Here is a 9,310-nt window from a genome sequence, read left to right on the forward strand (position 1 = left end):
GGTGTTACAAGGAGGAGGGAGGAAAATTGTTCTCTTTGGCCTCTGAAGATAGGACAGGGAGCAATGGGCTCAAATTGCAGCAAGGGAAGTTTAGGTTGGACATTAAGAAAAACTTCCTACCTGTCAGGATGTTTAAACACTGGAATAAGTTGCCTAGGAGGGTTGTGGAATCTCCATCTCTGGAGATATTGAAGAGCAGGTTGGCCAGACATCTGTCAGGGATGATCTACAGTGCTTGGTCCTTCCACGAGGGCTGGACTCAATGTCCTCTCGAGGTCCCTTCCAGTTCTAGTGTTCTATGATTCTGGGATTGCCACATTCCTGCAGCATTAACATTCCCTCACACACGGCTCAGCCTGTCTATCTCCACTGAATTAACATTCACAGCTTAGCTCTGCCCTTGATCAAATCAAACATTTACCCAAGGAAAGCAAACATGCACAGGCCGAGAGAGTGGCATCACTCAGTGCCTTAAATATTGACCAAGATACAACGGCTGGAGGAATTCTCCGCTGGGCCTGTCAGAAATTGCCTAGTGACTTTGATCATGGGGAGAAAGAGCTCCTGGTGCCTTCAACACACACTCTACGCTGGGATGTTTTTATTCCCGCTCGGAACAAAGAAGTATTGAAGTGATTCGTTATCTGAAATTAAAAATGGATGAGAAACTGAGCAGCTTGTGTCCCACCCTTTAATAAGTGAATTGCCACTTATTAAATACAAATTGGGCAGAGTCTTAAAGGTGACCTGCAAAGGAAAATACAAACTGAGCTTTTTCCTGTTTTGCTGCTTTTGAGGCATGACAAAGCCCACAGGCATTTCTTTCCTGGTTGCCTCATCTACTCTCTTGTACTGGAAAGGCCCATTTCTATGCATCACTGGAGATCCAGGAGAGCAGGACCAGCCCTAGGGAAAATGGCACCCTAGGCAAACTTGTACTTTGGCTCCCGTGTGAGCATGGTGCCCCCTCATTTCCCTTCACCCCCAATGCTCCCTAACCCCCGCTCCTCCCTCCTGCACCCGCACTGGGAACCTGCACCAAGCGCCTGGCATTGCTGCCACAGGAAGGGAGCCGGTGGGAGCACGGGGGGGATCCCCTGGGACTGAGGAGAGGCTAGGAGCCGGGGGCATGAGGTGAGGACTGCTCTCGTCTTTGCCCTACACCGTCTCTTCCCTTCCCCTCCCAACCTGGAAAGGCTGGCAACTTCCAGCTTCCATTGGCTGGTTGAGACACCACATTCGCCTTCCATTGGGTGGCTTGGCTGTCATTCAGGTGTCTAAATCACCCAGCCGGGAGGAGGATGGCTGGAGTGGAAAAGATGGAGGGAGGGAGGAGAGGCTGGGGAGTGAAGGAAGCCAGGGACAGGAGCAGGATGGGGATGGGAGGGGGCAGAGAAGGAGAGAGGAGGGAATGGGGGATGCGTGGGGAGGCTGAAGGCTGCAGAGGCTATGGAGGGCACAGGGGAGTATAGGGACATAAGGGGAGTGCAGGAGTGTATGGAGTCCCACCCCCGGCCTGCAGGCGCAGCTCCCATTGGCTGGGTCACGGCAGGGGAGGGGCTACTCCCAGGAAGCGTAGTGAGTAGGGGTGGTCAGTGATCCAGCCCCCCGCGGAGGCTAATCCCTGGCCCCTGCCCTTCTGCCCCCTTCCTCACAGCCACAGTCCCCCCAATGCTCTGAGCCGCACAGTCAAGGGGAAGGAGTGGGGGTGGGCTGCGGGCTGGTGTTTCCTAATGCTCACAGGCAGAGGCGGCCCATGAGCCTAGGCAGACCAGGCTGACACCTAGGGTGCCGCCGGCCCGGGGTGCCCGATGATGACATCATGGGGCTCCCAATGATTACGTCACGGCCATTGACGGCTGTGCAGTCGTGGGCACCGACCGCGCCTTCCGCCTGGGGCACCAGCTGCCGCAGCCGGCCTCAGGTTGCTCCTGCTCACAGGCCTGGGCGACACACCATTCTGTGTCATTCTAGAACCAGTGCGGATCGGGGCGTTTCTTCCTTCAGTTCTGCCTAAATAGCTGTCCCAGCACCCTGTCCAGTGTGTGCAGGTTCTAGCTTCAGAAAGCGCCTGCTGCCGACAGCTTATTCCCCTCACTAGCCTGGTACTCAGGCCCTTCCCACTGCTCTGCCTGCATCCAGACGAAGGAGATTGTGTCTGTGGCTCCACCAAAGGAGCACTTCCTAGTGTGAACCAGCCCTGCTCCCCAGCACTCATGCACCGAAGAGCCAGGCTGGGAAAGGGGGAGGAGAGATCCCTCCCCTCAGCACATATGGAACACTCAGGCTACGTCTACACCGTTTGTTTTTTGCAGAAGAGGAAATGCAAATGAAGCCCTCATTTGCAAATCTCGCACTCTCATTTGCATATTCTCTTCCGATCCTTTTTGAGGAAGAGGTTTTTGCGAAACAAAACTCGGTGTAGACGGGGCCATTTTTCGGGAAAAAACCCCTTTTTACGCAAGATCCCTTATTTCTCAAAAAATGAGGTTTACAGGATCTTGCGCAAAAGGGGTTTTTCCTGAAAAATGGCCCCGTCCACACTGCGGGTTTTTTCCGCAAAAACCTCTTCTGCCAAAAGGATCGGAGGAGAATATGCAAATGAGAACGTAGATTTGCCAATGAGTGCTTCGTTTGCATTTCCTCTTCTGCCAGACATAGCCTTAGATACCTGGCCCTCGGGCACCATGGAGATGGGCACCAAATGCGAATCCCAGCTAAAGAGCTCCCATAATCCATGCAGATGAATGAATGGCAGTGCAGAGGGGTTATGCAGGGGGGGAGGGGCTGGTCCCTTCAAGGGGATTCTGGGCCCAGGCTACAGATGGGATCTGGTGTAAAAGCCAAGAGCCATTGTAAGGCAACTGATGGTCCACCAAGCACCTGGCCCTGCTGAAAGTCAGAGGCAAGGAGGGCTCTTGGGGACAGAAGCTCTCTGTTGCCCCAGGAGAAGGAGCCCCATAGTCTGTTGCACTCCCTGAGCTTTCTGGTAACCGGATGGGATAGAAAGGGAAGAGTTTAAGCCTCCAGCTCAGCCAATCAGCCCTGAGATCCTGAGAGGTGGGAGTCTGAGGGTTCCCCCAAGGGGCCCAGGGATGGCTCAGGTCACCAGTGGGGTCATTCTCAGAGGACGTCCTGTCCCATCGCTTTGTGAGAGATTCCCACCATGAGGGCTAGAGAGCAGCCCTCACCCTGGTCAGCCAAGGGAGGGAAACCAAGAAGTCAAATCCCAATGTCCCCACTAACTGTAAGGGACCAAGTCCTAGGTGGCAAAAATATTCTCCTACCTTTGCCTGGTGTTTTGCCTTCAATTTGGCCAGCACCGGTGGATCAGGCTGCATTGGAACCAAACCTCTCGCAGACTCTTCCCTTCTCCACGGGGACGTCCGTCTTCTAGCAAAATTAATATTGTGAAAGAAGAAAATTCCCAAGAAGCTCCTTCTCATGACCCTGAATTCTCTCTCAGTCCTCAAGGGGAGACCGCAAGGAGACAACCTGCAGGAAAGCCACGGGGGTCTCTGAGAGTGTCCCTGCCCTGCAGCCTGTCCCACCTGCCCGTTGTCATGGACTCTCTGTGAGATCACCACCTCGCAACCTCCTTTAACCAATACGCTGAGGGGCTGTAAACAGCCCTTGTGATGTCACTGCCACACCCATCCCTGCCCTGCAGGGCTAATGTCCTGGCCTGGCCAGGCCCTTTGCATATTTGAGCTGTTCTCTCTATGTCACCCCCCCTTCCCCACACACACACACACGATGCGTCTAGACTGCCAAGATTTTCCGCAAAAGCGGCTACTTTTGCACCAAAACTTGCCAGCTGTCTACACTGGCCACTTGAATTTGAGCAAGAGCACTGACTTTGTAATGTACAAAATCAGTGCTTCTTGCACAAATACTTTCACGTTCCCGCTCAGGAAAAAGCCCTCTTGCGCAGAATACTTGCCAGTGTAGACAGGGAAGAACTGTTTTGCGCAAAAAAGCCCTGATGGCTAAAACGGCGATCGGGGCTTTCTTGTGCAAAATCATGTCTAGACTGGCCACGGATGCTTTTGCGCAAAAGCACTTTTTGCACAAAAGCATCCGTGCCAATCTAAATGCACTTTTGCGGAAATGCTTTTAACGGAAAAACTTTTCTGTTAAAAGTATTTCCGCAAAATCTTGTACATTTTCCTACTGCGTGTGGTAGGAATACGTGTGCCTATCTGAAGCGAGATGGTCACTCGCTCCACACTGCCCTGTATTCGCCAGAATCTGCCCCATTCTGTAGTACGAATCTGTGATATGCTATGGATCTGAATCGCTTCTGACGCAGATTGGAATTATGACCCATTGCAACGAATCCATCCATAGATGTGCATTTGGGACTTGCCCACCCTTTATTTAATAACAAGCAACAGAGACAGATTTGAAAAGCCTAAGAAGGCAGCTGAATGCCTCGCAGGGCTGCACAGTACCCAGAATGCTGTGCACCCATCAGGAAAATGTGTTCACCAGTGGCCAGGTAAGGTGTGTACAATTACCTGATTTGTAAGTGCAGCTGCAGCAACTGCCAGCGTGGAATGATGTGAACATTTGGCTCAACCTGCATGGTCTAGAAAATGTGGCCCATCCACAGTCACTTCTAAGCACCTCGTGCCTGAAAGGGCCTAGTTGGGACCTTAGCAAAAACACACTGAACATGTAATCTACCGCCATTAGTCCAAATGCCCAGTTACATCTCCAAGCAGGAGCAAAATCTGATGGAAAAGTCAACAAACACACCCAGCACATGCAAAAAACATGTACGATAAATAGAATGTTATAAACAGAGCCCTGAAGGATGCCCTTGGCAGATTTTTTAAATGACAAGGAAGAGCGCATTTCAGAGGAGAGGGATGACGTTAATAATCTAATCATTATTCTAATCTATAATCTAATCAATAATCTGATCATTCTAAATTAAGAACATCCATCATTCTTCGTGCTCAGAGCACTTTTCATTCATCAGAGTGCTTTACTAGTGAGCATCCTCATCATCGTACAGCTGGGGAAACTGAGGCATGGAGTAGCAATGCGATTGGCCCACTCTTTCCTCTACATCACCCTGTAAGATCCGTGGCAGGGAGAAAAACTCAGGTCTCCTGTTCATGACACTGTCTGCAGCTGCCTCAGTGAAATACTAATAGCTGCAGTGGCAAAAACGCGCCCCTGGGCTTGCATGCCCACAACCTGCCCAGACATACACGCCCAAACATTTATGTATGCAAAGCCCACATTTGTATGTGCACAGGTACCTCCCCCACAACCGTGAGTGCCCAAGGGACTCTCTCCGGCCCCATCCTCAGACTAACCAAAGTATGCTATGGGCAGTCAGGTAAAAGGAAACCCAGACACAGAGCGCTCCCTTCATTATGAAAGGCCCTCTGAACTGTAGCCCTGAACTTTGCGGACGAGTTCTAAGCACTTGGCTGCTTCTCTGAACTACCCAGACCTCAGGACGCTACTCTCCCCTCTGAAATGGGTGCCAGCTCGCCAGCCCCACTTAACCCCCCCCCGCCCCACAGAGCTCCTTTGGGGATGCTGCTCCCGTGTCTTTGCTGGACCCCACAAAGGGTTATTATTACATCATTCAGGCAGAAAACCAGCTGGGCCCCCTGGGTCCAGTTGAGCTCTGTGGGTCTGGGTTTGTTGGGTTCAGGCTGCACGTGCTCAGGGGGCTCTGGGAACAACTGCCATGTGGTAAAAGCCTATATCACGCTATTCAGGCAGGGTGTGTCCGATGCCAGCCTGACCGCGTCTATTTCTAGCCGCATGATTCCTGGAGTGCAGGGAATGCTTCACGCAGGCGTTCATCAGGCAGCTGTCAGCTCGTTCTGGGCCTGGCGTCATCTCCTTGGACCTCCGGGGGTCTGTGAGTCTCTGTCAGGCTTTAGTCCGAGTGTCTGTGAGATGAGGGGGAGCGGCTGCTAACCAGTCACGTCGGTTCTCAGCCCTTTCAGAAGGCAGTGAAAACCCCTGCGAGTCATGAAAAATGGGCAAAGCTCACATAGGGCCAGATCTGGGACTTACTGATGTCACTGGCCAGACACCAACAGAGCTGAAACCCAATGGAGCGTGAGGCGTCTGGCTTTCCCCCTGAGATTTACGCCTGGAAGCTCCCCAGTCCCTCCTCACATGTGCCTCTAGCTCTCCACAGGCAGGGAATGGGACCTCGGAGTCCTCCGTGGAGATATGGATCCATGGCAGGTGAGGTGCATGATGGGTATGGGTGGGAAACTTCGTGCCATCTTAAGCCAGGGTTCAAAGGCCATGTGGGCACAGCTCCATCACAGCCATGCTGCTGGGAGGGCAGAGAGGGCAGAGGGGCACAGGGGCTCTGCATGGATGGTCTCCCGTCTCAGTGGACCACCAAGATCTGGATTTGTAGAGCTTGGGGGGGGTCTCACTTCCCTGCTTCTTCCAAACCCTGCTCCCACACAGAGATTCATCTACCCTGGGCCCCAAGTTTCCTGCATGAGGGTTCAGCTGGGTTAAGGAGAGGCTGGTTATTGTAATTGTGCGTAGAAAGATTTAGGAGCCACATCATGAATCTCCCAGAGGTACACTGAGGAAGCAGTGAATGCAGAGAGCAGAGCATATGAAGGCCCTGGAATCCCCTCGGTGGGGGGAGAGGGTTGAGGATGCTCATCAGCTCACTGAAGGGTGGAGGCTGCTCCATGCCACACATGAACATGGCCACGTATTTTACCAGCTTGGCTGGTCCATCCACGGCAGTATCCTCTCTTGAGCAAGGGCTCTTGCCGGATGCCAGGGAGAAAGGCCTAAATAATGTTCCTAACGTGTGTAGTAGGACGCCACAGAGGAGACTCCTGCCTGGTGCTCAGTCCGGGCCCTGAAGACACATTCTGACAGGTTTCCCCTTCTCTTCACTCTCCCTCTTCACAGATGAATGGGTGTGGAGGCCTCTACACCTGCATTCCAGCGCCATGGCGCTGCTGTATCAGTGCTCTGCTGCTCGTGCCGACAGGGAGCGGGCGTGCTCCGCCACACACGTAAACCTGCCCAGCACTGCATGTTCTGGACACCCCGAGGGCTCCAAACCAACTCTGGTGAGCAGCCTAACCCCATAGAGCAGCAATCGCTCCAACCACCTCAGCTATTTCCTCTCCCCTTCAATGTCGAGTCCAAGCGGAAGCCATCTTGCCGTGCCTGAAGAGGGTCACATGGTTTCTAGGCAGTGCGCTAGGCTGAATGCTGTAAGTGCCACTGTGAAGAGACTGCAGGGAAACTAAGTGAGCCTCGCCACAAACTGGCGTGGGATGGGGACCACCAGAAATATGCTCCTGCCATGAACTACAATCCTTACGCTTGTGGGAGGGAGGGGAAACCTAAGGCCAGGGGTCCAGATGTGACCCCAGGCTGGCCTGGATCCAGCCCCCAAGGCTCAGGGCTCCCCTCTATTTTTGGGGAGCCCGTGCTGGCACTCCAGTCCCCCCCGGGAATAAGATCCTCCGGAAAAGGGTGCTTTTTCCGGAGGATCGGGGCCAGTGTAGACGCTCTTTTCCGGCTTTTCTAAAAGCCGGAAAAAAGCGGCGGACATTTTTATTTAAATGCCGCGGGGGATATTTAAATCCCCCGCGGATTTCCCTATTGCGATCTCTGAAATTAACATGCCCCTTCCGGAAAAGGGGCCAGTGTAGACGTAGCCTGTGTGTTTTCACTGTTTTTCTGCTCTCTGTTGCTGCCTGTGTATGTGGTTGACTGGCTGGTACGTAATGCTGAGGTTCTACCATACGCCATTAACAGCGGCCTGTCGAAGGCGAAGTGAATGATACCAGACACTGTGTGCTGTGGACTACACACCCCAGTGCTAAGCAGGGTCTTTGGCAACAGGATTAGCAATACACTAGTTTTCTGTCTGGGAGTCCCGGGATGACTGAAATACCACAAACAGAACAATGTGGAAGAGTTGAATTAAGTATTTAATTGCTCTATGCTTATTTGTATGTTACCATGGCATGCCCACTCAGAACAGACTCAGCCTGGCTAATGAGTTCTCCCTATGGACACCCAGTCTGTGGGAAGACCAAGAAAAAGACATCTGAGAGGGTGTCTGTATCTCCAAGCGAGCATGTCTGCAAGAGCATCCGAGTATCCTTCCCAAACCGGCCGGAGAACTCCGTAAGCTCCACAGCTTGTCTCTCTCACCAACAGACATTGCCCCAATAAAAGGATTCCCCTCATCCACATGGTCTCGCTAATAATCTGGAGTCCACGCAGACACAACTGCTCTTGCAAACAACATTCAAGACTGCTAGTGTTAAGAGGAAAAAGCCTTTAAAGTGACAAAATACGTCCTTTCCTTTCTAACATGTTCACTGCACCACAATCTAATTATAAGCCCAGCTGATAAAATGTGCTGTTTTGCCAACAGACAGCAGCAGCGCATGTAATTCAGTTACTGGGACAGCCATACAATTGGCATGGCACTGAGAGCTAAAAATCCTCGCAATATTTAATTTACTTGATTTTAGGCGGAGAGACTGCCTTCCTGCCATGGTCTACTGCACAATCAGATCCTCACTTTGCACAGAGCTGAGCACAGTAATGTATGTTATGCATTAAATCAAGAGATTTAAAACAAACAAAAAGCAATACTTCTTAACACAATGCACAGACAACCTGTGGAACTCCTTGCCAGAGGATGTGGTGAAGGCCAGGATTTTAACAGGGTTCCAAAAAGAGCTAGATAAATTCATGGAGGATAGGCTCATCAAAGGCTATTAGCCAGGACAGACCTCTGCATACCCCCAGACATATGTGTACCCCTGGTTTAAGGGGTCTTCTGCTGCCAAACTGACCACTGTTGGAAAGCCTCTGGTAAACTGATAACCTAGTGTTTGCTCCTAGGACTCTTAAAATAAACATTAGGGACATAAGCAGCAATTTGTTGCCCTGGATCCAGCGTGCAATCCACTGTGCCAGGGCCTGAGTCTGAATTCCTGGCATTGCCACTCATTTCCATGCATAAGAGGAAGCAGCAGGTCTCTATAAGGCTGAGCAACTGCCCCACATGCGGATGAAATTCAAACTAGAAACTCTCTCTGTGCTACCCTTAGACGGCAATAAACAAGCAGGCGTCCCTTCTGATTTTACCCGTGGGAAAAGAGGGCAGAGCATTTAAACAAGCTGGCCAAAGCTACAGAAGCAGTCAGCATCAGCCTCGAACTCTGCGCTTAAACCCACAGGCCATTCACCCCAGCCCTTCTCTCAGACTGCTTTCCTCTGCCCAAGCGGATGGAATGCAGAATCCAGCCTACATGCAGGCTCT

At 51.9% G+C, this 9,310-nt stretch overlaps 1 long non-coding RNA gene across 1 annotated transcript; it reads right to left on the reverse strand.

The window, feature by feature from the left end:
* Positions 1 to 399: 399 nt before the first annotated feature.
* LOC142830962 (uncharacterized) lies at positions 400 to 3,954 on the reverse strand. Its single transcript, XR_012906530.1, has 2 exons — positions 3,288 to 3,954; positions 400 to 644 (listed from the first exon to the last, which is right to left on the reverse strand). It is a non-coding gene; the product is annotated as an uncharacterized LOC142830962 (long non-coding RNA).
* Between the last annotated feature and the right edge of the window lie 5,356 nt (positions 3,955 to 9,310).

Source organism: Pelodiscus sinensis, chromosome 11 (genome assembly GCF_049634645.1).
Source record: "Pelodiscus sinensis isolate JC-2024 chromosome 11, ASM4963464v1, whole genome shotgun sequence".
Lineage (NCBI taxonomy): Eukaryota > Metazoa > Chordata > Testudines > Trionychidae > Pelodiscus > Pelodiscus sinensis.